The 15876-nt window shown below is 39.2% G+C and overlaps 1 long non-coding RNA gene across 3 annotated transcripts in view; it reads left to right on the plus strand.

Moving 5' to 3' along the window:
* The first annotated feature begins 4334 nt into the window (after positions 1 to 4334).
* LOC112446617 (uncharacterized) overlaps positions 4335 to 15876 on the plus strand; it is a 36421-nt gene continuing 24879 nt past the window's right edge. The window contains exons 1-2 of one of the 3 annotated variants that reach the window (XR_009494612.1): positions 4335 to 4662; positions 8626 to 8664. This is a non-coding gene — a long non-coding RNA (uncharacterized lncRNA). The remainder of the gene's footprint in view (positions 4663 to 8625; positions 8665 to 15876) is intronic. The other 2 variants (XR_009494611.1, XR_009494613.1) reach the window with 2 other exon arrangements.

Here is a 15876-nt window from a genome sequence, read left to right on the forward strand (position 1 = left end):
CTTATATATATAAGTATTCTATAGGTTACCCAAATGGTAAGGTTATGTCACAATGTGTATCTGAAAGGAACTTTTTAAGCAATAAACATTACAGAGATGCCTCCAAACCTGGCAGTATGACTACATCAAAGAATATAGATAATCTTGGAAGAAGACCAAGATTTGTTTCTTAAACAAAACAACAGTGGTACAATAATAAGGAATGAGGCATAGTCAGGTAAAATTTAGTAAGTATGTCTATCATCAATGTGCTGCCAAAAGTCAATGTGAACAGAATCTATATTTATTGTTTACTCTGGGCCTGAGTGTATAAGACCATTCACACCCACAGTAAAGAGATACAAACTCTCAGTTTGGCACTATAACAAAACAGATCAATATAACAGTGCCATCAACAAATTATAATCTAAGCTTTGGTTTATTAAATTATACTAAATCTCCATGTAATGAAGCACTAAGTAACAAAACCATGAACCGAACATTATGATGACCTATGCCCCAAATTATGGTGGCCCATGGCCCAAGTCCCTTGGACAGCAGGAAGATCAAACCAATCAATTCTAAAGGAAATCAACCATGAATATTCATTGGAAAGACTGATGCTGAAACTGAAACTCCAATACATTGGCCACTTGATGTGAACAGAAAAGACCCTGATGCTGGGTAAGGTTGAGGGCAGGAGGAGAAGGGGGTGACAGAGGGTGAGATAGTTGGATAGCATCACCGACTCAATGGACATGAGTTTGAACAAACTTTGGGAGACAGTGAAGGACAGAGAAGCCTGGCATGATGCAGTCCAAGGGATAGCAAAGAGTTGAACATGACTGAGCGACTGAACAGCAACAACAGTGCCCCACATTTCTTACTCTACTTTGGTGTACACATATTGTGAATATAGGCTACAGGCTGATGATTCTAGTAGTGGTGAAACAAGTTTTGCAGAACCAGTACAGGTACTAGGATGCACAAAATCCAACTCAGATGTAAATACAACCACTTGGAAAGCAGGAGCCTTGAGTTTTCAGTGCAGAAAATCTATATTATACTAATGACACCTTAAAGATTTCAAACTGGTCTAAAATAATGATTTGTGGAACAGAAAGCACAAGGAATCTTAAAAAACAGGAAACAGAACTGCCATATGACCCAGCAATCCCATTGCTGGGCACACACACCGAGGAAACCAGAGTTGAAAGAGACACGTGTACCCCAATATTCATTGCAGCATTGTTTACAATAGCTAGGACATGGAAGCAAACTAGGTGTCCATAGGCAGATGAATGGATAAGAAAACTGTGGTACATATACACAATGGAATATTCAGTTCAGTTCAGTCGCTCAGTCATGTCTGACTCTTTGCGACCCCATGAATTGCAGCACACCAGGCCTCCCTGTCCATCACCAACTCCCAGAGTTCACTCAGACTCACATCCATCGAGTCAGTGATGCCATCCAGCCATCTCATCCTCTGTCGTCCCCTTCCCTTCCTGCCCCCAATCCCTCCCAGCATCAGAGTCTTTTCCAGTGAGTCAACTCTTCTCATGAGGTGGCCAAAGCACTGGAGTTTCAGCTTTAGCATCATTCCTTCCAAAGAAATCCCAGGGCTGATCTCCTTCAGAATGGACTGGTTGGATCTCCTTACTCAGCTATTAAAAATAATGCATTTGAATCAGTTCTAATCAGGTGGATGAAACTGGAGCCTATTATACAAAGTGAAGTAAGTTAGAAAGAAAAACACCAATGCAGTATATTAACTCATATATATGGAATTTAGAAAGATGGTAATGAAGACCCTATATGCAAGACAGCAGAAGAAACACAGATGTAAAGAACAGACTTTTGGACTCTGTGGGAGAAGGTGAGGGTGGGAAGATTTGAGAGAATAGCATTGGAACATGTATATTACCATATGTGAAATAGATCGCCAGTCCAGGTTCAATGAATGAAACAGAGCACTCAGGGCTGGTGCACTGGGATGAGGGATGGGATGGGGATGGAGGTGGGAGGGGGGATTCAGTATGGAGGACACATGTACACCTATGGCTGATTCATGTTAATGTATGGCAAAAACCACTACAAATTTACTATTATTGTAAAATAATTAGCCTCCAATTAAAATAAATTAATTAAAAAATAATAATACCAACCTTAAAAAAAAAAAATAGAAAGCACAAGGAATCTATAGATGACTGGTGGGAACTTAGAGCTAAAAGTGAAAAAGTTGAGATCAAACATGTGGGACCTGTTAGCAACTTAAAGATCACACCAACAAGAATTTACCAATGAAATTCTAAGTATCATACTGCAGTCATGAGCAATGATGACTTAATCTTAAGAATAGATATAGTTACAGCATATCCTCATGATAATTCATGGGATACTCTTAACACTAAACATTCATAAGCCCACATTAGATCACTTACAATACCCACTACTTACATTATACAACCCATATTGACCCATTAGAAAGTGAACTATAGCCCATGGAAACTGTGCCTTGACTTCAAGTAAATGAGAATACCATGTAATATATGTAGATGATACATTGGAAATTTAATATATAATGCTTATCATTATCCATGGTGGTCCACTCTGGGACTTCCTGTCTTGACTCCCCAAATATGGGAAACTATGCTTATTAAACTTTTTATTGTAAAGAAGAGCCCTCTATAGTAGCATACACTCTAAAATTCAACACACAGGATCTTAAAGCCAGATATAGGCTCCCTATTTGTGGTCAATTTGATCCACCCAGTTGTATGCCTAATTTGTAACCAATAGTAAAGATTGATTCATTAAAGGTAAGAAAACCCCTACCATTCCTATTGGACTTGTTGGAAAACTAATTAGAGTCATGATGGCAGCAGCATTTTAAAAATTTCACTTTGATTTAATTAATTTGGACTGCAAAAATTTTGAAAACAGACAAGCCTAATTTAATATTTACAATGGGGACATTATCATTATTAGACCACAGATGGATACAAATAGCAGCATTTTACAAAATATAAATGATTTTCAGAGGGAAACAGACTGGGCACTGGATATTCTGAAGAAAGCAATTGGGGATAATTCTGAAAGGAATTAGATCTCAAAAAGATAAAGATTTTTTTTTTTCAAGATTGATGATCAATTATAATAGACCACAGAAAGTCACCTTATGATAGAAGGAAACCATGTTCCTATAGATGTATTGATGGACTGGAACCAAAATACCGTTACTACTGCTAGACTTTTCAATATACCTGTGATACAAGTACCCATGACCATGATGCCTCCTCAACCAGGTACATATAATATGGGAAACTGGATCATGATGACATGCTTGAAGACGAATTTTGCCCTAATCTAATGGAGCCAAGGGGAAAATAAGGAACACAACATGATAGGGTGTGTAAACTAGAATAGGTAATGAATATAACAATAGAAGCTGCATGGGTGCTAAGTCGCTTCAGTTGTGTCCGACTCTTTGTGACCATATGGACTGCAACCCACCAGGCTCCTCTGTCCATGGGGATTCTCCAAGGCAAGAATACTGGAGTGGGTTGCCACTCCCTTCTCCAGGGGACTTAACCAATCTAGGGGTCGAACTTGGGTCTCCCCCATGGAGGGCAGATTCTTTACTGTCTGAACTACTACAGAAACCCTATAGATAACTGCAAGAATTTCAAAGAAAACAAAAACATGCATTTCCTAAAATAATGACAGCCTTGAATGTTGCTGTTGCAGCTAGTGCTATGCAATGTGGTAACTCCTAGAGTTTTATAAAAATGCCATTTACAGGGAAATACAATAGTCAAGGAAGCTTAACTAAGTGGGTTAATAAACTTAAATTTTGATTTTTTGGTGATTGGATGTGACACCATATTAAAGAATTATTTGTTATATTTTTGCTGATAATATAAAATATTTATTTTAAAAGTTTTGCAGTAGCAAAAACAGAAATTAAGGGGAAATTAGATTTTAAGTGATATAGACTCACAGGGTGGACTGATATTTTTGTGAACTTAGATTTGTTTGGGATTTTGGGCCCTTAGGATTAATTAGTCTATGAGTGGTGGGTCACAGGATGCATTGTTATGTATTGATTTGTTTATGATTTCAAATCCACTTGTTCCTAGTTTAAGTGAAGTTGTTTTGGTCTAAGGATGAATTTGCTCATATAGGGGAGGCCAAGTCAGGATGGTGTCATCAAATTGTGCTGCTGCTGCTGCTAAGTCGCTTCAGTCGTGTCCAACTCTGTGTGACCCCATAGACAGCAGCCCATCAGGCTCCCCCGTCCCTGGGATTGTGCTACTGTGTGCTTATTGACATGAAGTCATAGAGGAGCAACTATGATGTCATGGGCATTTAAACTTTAAATACCAAGAATATATGAAGATTTTCTGAAAGCATTAAATATGTGCAAGGCTACTCTTTGCTGATTTAAATAGCTCTCTGAAGACCTTAGGGCATCAGTTCTTGTCATGGGAAGGCTACTCTTGGTCAACACTGGTGAAAACTATATATTGGATCCATGAAGGGATCTTTTTCATCAACACTGGGGCCTCTGTTCTGTTAGCATTGTGCTCTAGAGAAAAGGAACTTTTGATTTGCGCTAGCAGCTAGATGTCAGCTGTTGCTTGTGTCAGCTGACTCTTTTGAGAAGCAACTCAGAGAAAGGTACATCTGTACTAAACTTGACTTTATTTCTTTTCTCTCTCCTTCACTTGGAACAATAGTGTAATTGATCTGTCATTAGTTTGGAGTATCCTATTTCTTTATTGGTTTATTCAAAGGCATTATCCTGTATACTATTGGTTTGTGAAATACTGTTATTAAGTATAATTCCACAGTGAACAGGAGTTAAATATATTCCTGGCAAAGATAACCCTTGTCTGTGAGCATAATTTGGTGAAATAAAAAAGTGATGTGTGTGTGTGTGTGTGTCTGTGTGTGAGTGATTAGTGATTATAATGCTTCCTTTATTTTTCCTCTTCTTTTAAAATATTCAAATCTAAAAGTTGAAATCAAAATCTATTTACCTCGGTTCTAATCTACATATAGCCACTGGATTAAAACAGTCAATCTGAACTTAAGTCAAGGAAGAGGATCCTAAGAGAACCAAAGTTCATTCTCACTGCTGACCAATGCATTATCGGGCTTTTATGCTTGTTTAATAAATGGTGTTAGAAGGTAATAGAGCCCTCAAAATTACTGAGGGAGTTTGCAGCACAGAAACCAGATGCTGTCCTGATATTTCTCCTTCTACATCATAATTAATGGTGTCAGCTTTCATATCCTGAAGCCTTCCAAACATGTATCTCAGTAAAATAGGTGCTTGGGATAGATAATCCTCTTTGTACTCAGAGCTATCACACCCCAACTCTGTCCTCACATTAGAGTTAAAATAACTTAGTTCTGCCTGATGAACATTTATGAGTTCACTCTGATACAATTATGTCAGTCCTTTTTATCCCTAGCTAAACTCAATGGTTCAAGTAAAGGGCAAATTATACTTTGACTCATCTTCTCTTAATTTGTTCAAAGATGAATTGAAAAAATATGTACTCATCTTTTCTATTCTCATCTTCTTTCTCTTATTTTCTATATCCACTTATTTTTTCTGTTAATAAAAATAACCATACATAACAGATAATTTATATAATTGAATATATTATTTTAGCAACTGTTGATCACGGAAAAGACAGGCAGACTGTATTCTGTAACTGGGGCCTGAAAGGTCAGATGTGAATTTTCCCTAAAATTCTTAGGGCTATGAGGTACAATGAGAGTTTATTTAACACCTTGTTGTGCTGTGCTTAGTTGCTCAGTCGTGTCTGACTCTTTGCAACCCCATGGATTGTAGCTCACCAGGCTCCTCTGTCCAGTCAAGAATACTGGTAAGTGGGTTGCCATTGCCTTCTCCAGGAGATCTTCTTGACCCAGGGATGGAATCTGTATCTCCTGCAATTCTTTACCACTGAGCCACCTGGGAGAACTATACAATTCTCAGAGAGAGAAATAAAGATGGTTTGTATGATTTAGAAAATTACCTTGAAAGTGACAAGGAAAGGAAAGAGAAACAAGTAAGAAGGAAAATTTACACCTTAGCTCTCAAAGGAAGAACTATACAAAAAAGATCATCATGACTCAGATAATCATGATGGTGATTGAGCTACAGGTGAGTGATCACTCACCTGTAGCCAGACGTCCTGGAATGAGAAGTCAAGTGGGCCTTAGAAAGCATCACTATGAACAAAGTTAGTAGGGGTGATGGAATTCCAGCTGAGCTATTTCAAATTGTAAAAGGTGATGCTATGAAAGTGCTACACTCAATATGCCAGCAAATTTGGAAAACTCAGCAGTGGCCACAGGACTGGAAAAGGTCAGTTTTCATTCCAATCCTAAAGAAAGGCAATGATGTAGAATGTTCAATCTACCGTACAATTGCACTCATCTCACATACTAGCAAAATAATGCTCAAAATTCTCCAAGCCCGGCTACAACAGTATGTGAACCATGAACTTCCAGATGTTCAAGCTGGATTTGGAAAAGGAAGAGGAACCAGAGATCAAATTGCCAATGTCTATTGGATCATCGAAAAAGCAAGAGAGTTCTAGAAAAACATTTACTTCTGCTTTATTGACTATGCAAAAGCCTTTGACTGCGTGGATAATGACAAAGTGTAGAGAATTCTTCAAGAGATGGGAATACCAGACCACCTTACCTACCTCCTGAGGAATCTGCATGCAGGTGAAGAAGCAACAGTTAGAAATGGACATGGAACAGCAGACTGGTTCCAAATCGGGAAAGGAGTACATCAAGGCTGTGTATTGTCACCCTGCTTGTTTAACTTACAAGCAGAGTACATCATGAGAAATGCTGGACTGGATGAAACACAAGCTGGAATCAAGATTGCCAGGAGAAATATCAATAAACTCAGATATGCAGATGACACCACCCTTATGGCAGAAAGCAAAGAAGAACTAAAGAGCCTCTTGATGAAAGTGAAAGAGGAGAGTGAAAAACCTGGCTTGGTCCCATCACTTCATGACAAATAGATGGTGAAACAGTTGAAACAATGACAGACTTTATTTTTGGGGGCTCCAAAATCACTGCAGATGGTGATTATAGCCATAAAATTAAAACACACTTGCTCCTTGGAAGGAAAGTTATCGCCAACTTAGACAGATTATTAAAAAGCAGGGACATCACTTTGCCAACAAAGGTCCCTCTAGTCAAAGTTATGGTTTTTCCAGTTGTCATGTATGGATGTGAGAGTTGGACTATAAAGAAATCTAAGCATCAACGAATTGATGTTTTGAACTTTGGTATTGGAGAAGACTCTTGAGAGTCCCTTGGACTGCAAGGAAATTGAACTAGTCAGTCCTAAAGGAAATCAGTCCTGAGTGTTCATTGAAAGGACTGATACTGAAGCTGATGCTGCAATACTTTGGCCACCTGATGCAAAGAACTGACTCATTTGAAAAGACCCTGATGCTGGGAAAAATTGAAGGTGGGAGGAGAAGGGGACAACAGAGGATGAGATGGTTGAATGGCATCACTGACACAATGGACATGAGTTTGAGTAAACTCTGGGACTTGGTGAAGGACAGGGAGGCCTGGCATGCTGCCGTCCATGGTGTCGCAAAGAGGCAGACACGACTATGTGACTGAACTGAACCGAACTGGAAGGAAGCCAAATTTAAACCCACAGTGTTGGCCAAAGATAGTTATTTAAAGAGGTAAGATAGAGATTGGGATAAAGATAAGATAAAAATTGCTACTGAGGCAAAAATCAATCAACTGAAGCTGAAGCTCCAATACTTTGGCCACTTGATGCAAACAGCAAAGAGACTCATTGGAAAAGACCCTCATGCTGGAAAAGATTGAGGTCAGGAAAAGGGGGTGACAGAGGATGAGATGATTGGATGGCATCACTGACTCAATTGACATGAGTTTGAACAAACTCCTAGAGATAGTGAAGGACAGGGAAGCCTAGTGTGCTGCGGTCCATGGGGTCCCAAAGAGTCAGACACTTTAGTGACTGAGGAACAACAGTGGGAAAGGAGCTTAGATTAGGAGTTCTTTAAGAACGTCTGGGATATTAAAGAGAAATGTGCTTCCTGGAAATGGTACAGAGACTGGCTGGGGCCTGGAAAGAAAGGGAGGAAGGGGGATCGAGGGAGGGAGGGAAGAGATGGAGGGAGGCTGGAAGTGAGATAGCGTGGGCAGGGAAGGAAGTGGCAGGGAGCTAAGTGGTAGAGACAGGGGAGGAAACAGTGACTGAGGCAGGGTACTGCCTTTGAAGCTCATTCCTGCCCAAAACTTCTGTAGTAGGAATTCAGACTTACACAGGGAAACATTTGTGTCTAAACTTACAGTTTGTTTTCCAATATCTCTCTCCTAGAAGATACTAATGTAACATCTCTGAAAACGGAAGCATAAAATGGAAGTTCATTCTCTTAACATTTCAAGTTCTCCTAGATCTGTCTGGTTGAGGGCATCCTGGCAAACCAGAAAAATAGGGGAGTCACTTTTCCATTGCTTTTTCTGGAAATAAATAGATTTTAGGGGCTCTTTGGCTTTAGAAATAGGAAATAGTTTAGAGGTAATATGTTGTTTTGTGCTCTTATTTCATAGGAAAGAAAAGGAAGTACCTTTCTCCTGGTCACATGGTTGGTGAGTGATTAAATAAGAACCTGGTTATTATTCCATTTTTTAAAACTCTCAGCATGGTATTCTTTTCCTTAGACTTAAGAACATGTATTTACTTTCTTTCAGCAATATTTTTTTTTTAAAATATAGAATGAAGTATTCTCTCATATAAGGGTAGAGTTAAAAAAAGAAGGCCTATATAAAGAATGATTATATATGTGACTGTTGCTCTTCAAATATTGTTTTTTAAAGGGGCTACTTAGGGACCTCTAGAAACTTTCAGCACTCCAGCTTTGAGGCTGACTGATTTGTCTCAGAGATTAATTAGGAAATGATAGGGAAAGAATCAAAGCATTGGCTTTGGCGTGTTTCCCAGTCACACAAACTGCTTGTGTGTGTGTATTATGCCATCCCCATCACGCATTTCTCACTTCAGAAAGAATTTGAGCTTGTGTGTTTTTTATTAGTTTGGACTTTCATTCATGCAAGTTTCTGTGGGAATCACTCCTGATTATGACCACATCCATTAGGGGAGAACTGATCAATTACAAGCACACTGTCCTCTGCAAGGAGCAATAAGACCCTTGGGACCCCAGTTGGTGCTCCAACTTTGAGATCACTTTGCTATTCTCCCTCCAGCAGATTCCAGCAGGAGATACAATCTAGAGCCTCAAAAGGCAGGGCTGGAAACTAAACGACAACTTGGCTGTCAGTATTCTGGGCTTGAACCTGCTTTGGCATGGGGGTGGATAAGATGACCTCATAGGTCTTTTTCATCTCCAATTTCTGTGAACCATTGTTCTTGGGAATAGATGATTTAATAGGCTAATACACATTTGTGTTTGCCCATCCTGATGTTCCTTTTATTTGTTATATTTTACTTGGTTACCCTGGGAAGAATAAATACTTTATGTAAGTCCAGAGGCACTCAGAGGTCAAAATCTACAAAGGGCAGAGTTTGAAGGGATGTGGTCAAGAAAGAGAGAGATGGTACATAGGAAATCTGAGCTCACAAGTGCTTTATGCATGTTCCTGGAACAAAGTTTGAGGAAAAGCACCAAGATGTAACGTCTTCTGCTACAGTGGAAAGAATATAAATACGGAGACAGAAGACCTAGTTTGAACTCTGACTTACTGGCTTCTAATGACTTCAGCTTCCACATAGATTATGGATTCAATAATAGTTACCTGCTTATTTCAAGAGGGTTGGTTTAAGAATCATCTGAGAGACTATGTGTCTGTGTATTACAAGAGTAAAGAGATATATAAATTAGTGATATTATCAATATTTAATGAAATGATTCTTATGCTCAGAGCTGAATAGAGTACTTCTGTGTACAAAAATCTATGCCAAAAACAGCTTTATTTTCTGAAAGTAATTTTGGGAGAAAGTACAAGAAATTAACAATGGGGAAATTAAGTTTAATCAGTGCACAGGAAGAAGGAGAAATGAAACCTCAAATGTTCCCATCTTATGGTTTGCTTAGCATGTTAACCAAAGCACTTTTCAAAGTCAGAGAAATTGAAAATCACTATTGATCTTTTTCTTATGATGAACGACTCCTAGGCATTTTAAAAGTAACAATCTAAATGGTTTAATATTCAAAGAAGCTGACTGAAAGAATGTAATTCAATATATATTTTTCTCAGCAAGACTATGACCCAAATTTAGAAGGAAAAAAATATTCCCTGCCTTTAAGAAGCACAGTTTAAAGGGGGAAAATGAATTAGTGAATTAACGAATACATTCAATGTTTTTTAGGGGTTAGATCAGATCAGATCAGATCAGTCGCTCAGTCCTGTCCGACTCTTTGAGACCCCATGAATCGCAGCACGCCAGGCCTCCCTGTCCATCACCAACTCCCGGAGTTCACTCAAACTCACGTCCATCGAGTCAGTGATGCCATCCAGCCATCTCATCCTCTGTCACCCCTTCTCCTCTTGCCCCCAATCCCTCCCAGCATCAGTTTTTCCAATGAGTCAACTCTTCGCATGAGGTGGCCAAAGTCCTGGAGTTTCAGCTTTAGCATCAGTCCTTCCAAAGAAATCCCAGGGCTGATCTCCTTCAGAATGGACTGGTTGGATCTCCTTGCAGTCCAAGGGATTCTCAAGAGTCTTCTCCAACAACACAGCATCAATTCTTCAGCACTCAGCCTTCTTCACAGTCCAACTCTCACATCCATACATGACCACTGGAAAAACCATAGCCTTGACTAGACGAACCTTTGTTGGCAAAGTAATGTCTCTGCTTTTGAATATGCTATCTGGTTGGTCAAAACTTTCCTTCCAAGGAGTAAGCGTCTTTTAATTTCATGGCTGCAGTCACCATCTGCACTGATTTTGGAGCCCAGAAAAATAAAGTCTGACACTGTTTCCACTGTTTCCCTATCTATTTCCCATGAAGTGATGGGACCGGATGCCATGATCTTCATTTTCTGAATGTTGAGCTTTAAGCCAACTTTTTCGCTCTCCACTTTTACTTTCATCAAGAGGCTTTTGAGTTCCTCTTCACTTTCTGCCATAAGGGAGGTGTCATCTGCATATCTGAGGTTATTGATATTTCTCCCGGCAATCTTGATTCCAGCTTGTGTTTCTTCCAGTCCAGCGTTTCTCATGATGTACTCTGCATAGAAGTTAAATAAACAGGGTGACAATATACAGCCTTGACGCACTCCTTTTCCTATTTGGAACCAGTCTGTTGTTCCATGTCCAGTTCTAACTGTTGCTTCCTGTCCTGCATACAGACTTCTCAAGAGGCAGATCAGGTGGACTGGTATTCCCATCTCTTTCAGAATTTTCCACAGTTTATTGTGATCCACACAGTCAAAGGCTTTGGCATAGGCAATAAAGCAGAAATAGATGTTTTTCTGGAACTCTCTTGCTTTTTCCATGATCCAGCGGATGTTGGCAATTTGATCTCTGGTTCCTCTGCCTTTTCTAAAACCAGCTTGAACATCTGGAAGTTCACTTTTCACATATTGCTGAAGCCTGGCTTGGAGGATTTTGAGCATTACTTTACTACCGTGTGAGATGAGTGCAATTGTGCAGTAGTTTGAGCATTCTTTGGCATTGCCTTTCTTTGGGATTGGAATGAAAACTGATCTTTTCCAGTCCTGTGGCCACTGCTGAGTTTTCCAAATTTGCTGGCATATTGAGTGCAGCACTTTCACAGCATCATCTTTCAGGATTTGGGAATTCTATCACTTCTACTAGCTTTGTTCATAGTGATGCTTTCTAAGGCCACTTGACTTCACATTCCAGGATATCTGGTTCTAGGGATTAAGATAGGATCAAAATGATTCTTACAAAAGGGTTTTATTTGGTTCTACTTCTTCTCAAATTACTCATTGGTATCTAGGAGTTGTCTTATGAGTGATCCACCCACTAAATCATTGGCCATCATTTTGTAAACACTATTTTTGTCCTTTCCTATTCCTGTTCATGTAGTAATCCCTCTTGGCTTTGTTAAATTTCAGTGAAGCCCCTATTACTGTTGACCCTCAGGGATGCCTCTCTACTGGTCCCTGTTTGAGCTGCCTCTGTGGCCCATAAGTGCCTCTTCTGGCATTAGTACAGCACAAGGAACATTAAATAAATAGATCAGACAGGTGTATAAACAAACTGCAGTAGAAATGCCTAGTAGGAATCTATTGATTCTACTTAGCTAGGGGAATGTGGTGGGTTCATCGAATGCTGTTCCTGAAAGAACACATTTATTTTTAAAATACAAAACTAAATGTGTTGACAGAGAGGAGAGAAAAGACATCCAAGGATTATGGAAGTATATGGGCTTCCTTCATAGCTCACTTGGTAAAGAATCCACCTGCAATACAGGAGACCCCAGTTCAATTCATGGGTCGGGAAGCTCCGTTGGAGAAGAGATAGGCTACCCACTCCAGTATTCTTGGGCTTCCCTTGTGGGTCAGCTGGTAAAGAATCTACCTGCAATGTGGGAGACTGGTTGGGAAGACCCCCTGGAGAAGGGAAAGACTATGCATGCCAGTATTCTGGCCTGGAGAATTCCATGAACTATATAGTCCATGGGGTCACAAAGAGTTGGACACGACTGAGTGACTTTCACTTTCACTTTCATGGACAAAAGCAGAGACATGTAAGAGTTTATACCATCTAGTTAAGAAAAAAAAAGTAAAGCCTTTTCTCAAAGGCAGTATAATAAAGTACTTAGGTAACAAAAGCACATTAGAACAAAGGCCAACCATGTCTATAAAAGATGGAATGTCTAGTTTTACTCCGCCACCATTCTACCTTCCTATGGTAGCATAAGAAGTAGAGTTAATAGCATTTCTTTTCTCATTAAACAATAAAACAATTTGAATTAAAATTCCTCTAAGTGAAGTTCTGAGGTGGAGAAGAGCTGTGGTGAGTTCAAAGAGTAATGAAGCATATTACTGAAATGCCTGGAGACCTAACCACTAAGGGCTTAGAAACCATAACTATAACCAGCAAGTTGTCCATTTGGTGGTAGCAAATATAAACTAAGCTGAGTGTCTGAGACTTTAAAGTCTTTTTACTGAGACACATGTACCCCAGCGTTCATTATAGCACTGTTTACATTAGCTAGGACATGGAAGCAACCTAGATGTCCATCAGCAGACGAATGGATAAGGAAGTTGTGGTACATATACACAATGGAATATTCAGTTCAGTTCAGTTCAGTCACTCGGTCGTATCCAACTCTTTGCGACCCCATGAATCGCAGCCTCCCTGTCCATCACCATCTCCCGGAGTTCACTCAGACTCACGTCTATCGAGTCGGTGATGCCATCCAGCCATCTTATCCTCTGTCGTCCCCTTCTCCTCCTGCCCCCAATCCCTCCCAGCAGCAGAGTCTTTTCCAATGAGTCAACTCTTCGCATCAGGTGGTCAAAGTACTGCTCAGCTATAAAAAGGAGGACACGTGAGTCAGTTCTAATGAGGTGGATGAAACTGGAGCTTATTATACAGAGTGAAGTAAGTCAGAAAGAGAAACACGAATACTGTATATTAACACATATGTATAAAATTTAGAAAGATGGTAACGATGATGCTATATGCAAGGCAGCAAAAGAGACACAGACTTTTGGACTCTGTGAGAGAAGGTGAGGGTGGGATGTTTTGAGAGAACAGCATTGAAACATGTATATCACCATATATAAAATAGATGACTGGTGCAAGTTTGATGCATGAAGCAGGGCACTCAAAGCTGGTGCTCTGGAACAACTCAGAGGGGTGGTGTGGGGATAGAAGTGGGAGGTGGGTTCAGGATGGGGGGGACACATGTGCCCCTGTGGGTGGTTCATGTTGATGTATGGCAAAAACAATCACAATATTGCAAAGTAATTATCTTTCAATTAAAATAAATAACTTAATTTAAAAAGGTCTCTTTACCTTGACTCATGAGTGTCTAATGTAGTAATTAGTACATCAGTTAAATTGGATCCTAAATACAACCACTTGTTTTCAGAAACTGAGTAGTTTCGATGGAAGTTTCCGATTAAACATGCAGAAGGCACTCAGGTTTTATTCTAAGGCATAAAAAGTTGCGTTGAGACCCATGGTTCTGTATCCACATAGTCTTTACTCTATGTAAATCAATGTGATTTCCTGGCATCATCAACCACTATACTAGGACAACTTGAAGGCTATCGTTTTGTATAAAAAAGATTGTTTCCTCTTTGAACCACAGCTTCCTATGAGTTGTTTGGTTTATACTACCATCCTCCCCACCTCCCTAAACCACTCAGTAGCAACAGATATGTTGAGTTATACTTTCCTCCAGCTGCTCCAGCAATGCTTTTCTGGTTGGTTTTTTTCCTCTCACTAGTAGGTATATATAATATCAGTTGTGCTCTGGATTAAATGATAAGCTCTGAGAGGGTAGGGACCAGGGAACTATTTGGGAGTTGACTGTGAGTTAATGTTTTTATGTGATGTAATCATGTTGCTGTCTTACGCACCACATCATCAATTTTGGTAAGTCAGGGTCTAAAAATGCATTCTTTAGAGCAGCAGAGGGTTTGAAAACTTCTTAGAAATTTCAGAGATAGATTTCTCTGCTCATGTACCCCCAGAAAATTTCTCTTTGTCCTTTTAACAAGACTTTTTTTACATTTTCACAAACACAGGACAAAAAGATGATAAAAATAGTGTTGAAAACATACTGTGTATTTGGGTCTGTACTAAACAATTTCCATAGAGATGACGCTTACTCTTCCCTGTAACTCAATGATCTCCATATTAAAGATGCAGAAACTAAGACTTTAGACAGAATAAGTAAACATTCCAAGGTCACATGGTGAGAATGTAGCGGGGCTAGGGCTGAAATCCAGGTCTGATGGCACTAAAACCTGTGCTTTTCAGTGGGAACTCTCAGTCTTCATCATTCAAACACAAACAAGGCTAATCTGTGACAGGGGAGGACAGGATTTGGGGTTATTACTGTGGACCTTGGGTTTGCTGTTATTTCATCTTTTTTTTTTTTTTTTGCAATAGTGAAGTGAAGTGAAAGTCACTCAGTCATGTCCAACTCTTTGCTACCCCATGGACTATACAGTCCTTGGAATTCTCCAGGCCAGAATACTGGAGTAGGTAGCATTTCCCTCTCCAGGGGATCTTCTCAACCCAGGGATCAAACCCAGGTTTCACACATTGCAGGTGGCTTCTTTACCAGCTGAACCAATACCTGAATGATAAACTTAGAAATTAGTAAAAATTCTTCTGGATGAAGCTATGAAGACACAGATCATATTATCTTGGAAGATTGTTTTTCAAAAAGAGAAATATATAATATTAAGAATGGAATGTTGGTTGATAGACAAGTGCAAAGATTTAATCAAAGTAATAAAATACAGAATAGGAATAACTAGTTGACACAAGCTAATCTAAAAATTATTTGGGTACCAAAACATGTATTGTATTAACTTTAAAAAAAAAAAAAGTTAAGGTAGCCTATGACTTAGAATTGAAAAAAGAGAGACTAGGAAAATGCACTTTTCTCATATACTCAGAAAGATAATGCCTTTACTAACATATTGACTTAAATTCGATTTACCCTTAAAGAAAAGTAGAGAAATCAAAGATTATTTAGGGAAAAACTACCAAAAGATGGAAGACATTGAAGCTGAGAATTATAGGTAAATGTTAATAGCATTTGAGTTGTTCAGTTTAGAGAGAAATCAAAGTTAACACTCACTGTACACCTAAAATTGTTGTAAAAGCTGAATTTTTTCATTGGCT

This window comes from Bos taurus, chromosome 5, assembly GCF_002263795.3.
Source record: "Bos taurus isolate L1 Dominette 01449 registration number 42190680 breed Hereford chromosome 5, ARS-UCD2.0, whole genome shotgun sequence".
Taxonomy (NCBI): Eukaryota; Metazoa; Chordata; class Mammalia; order Artiodactyla; family Bovidae; genus Bos; species Bos taurus.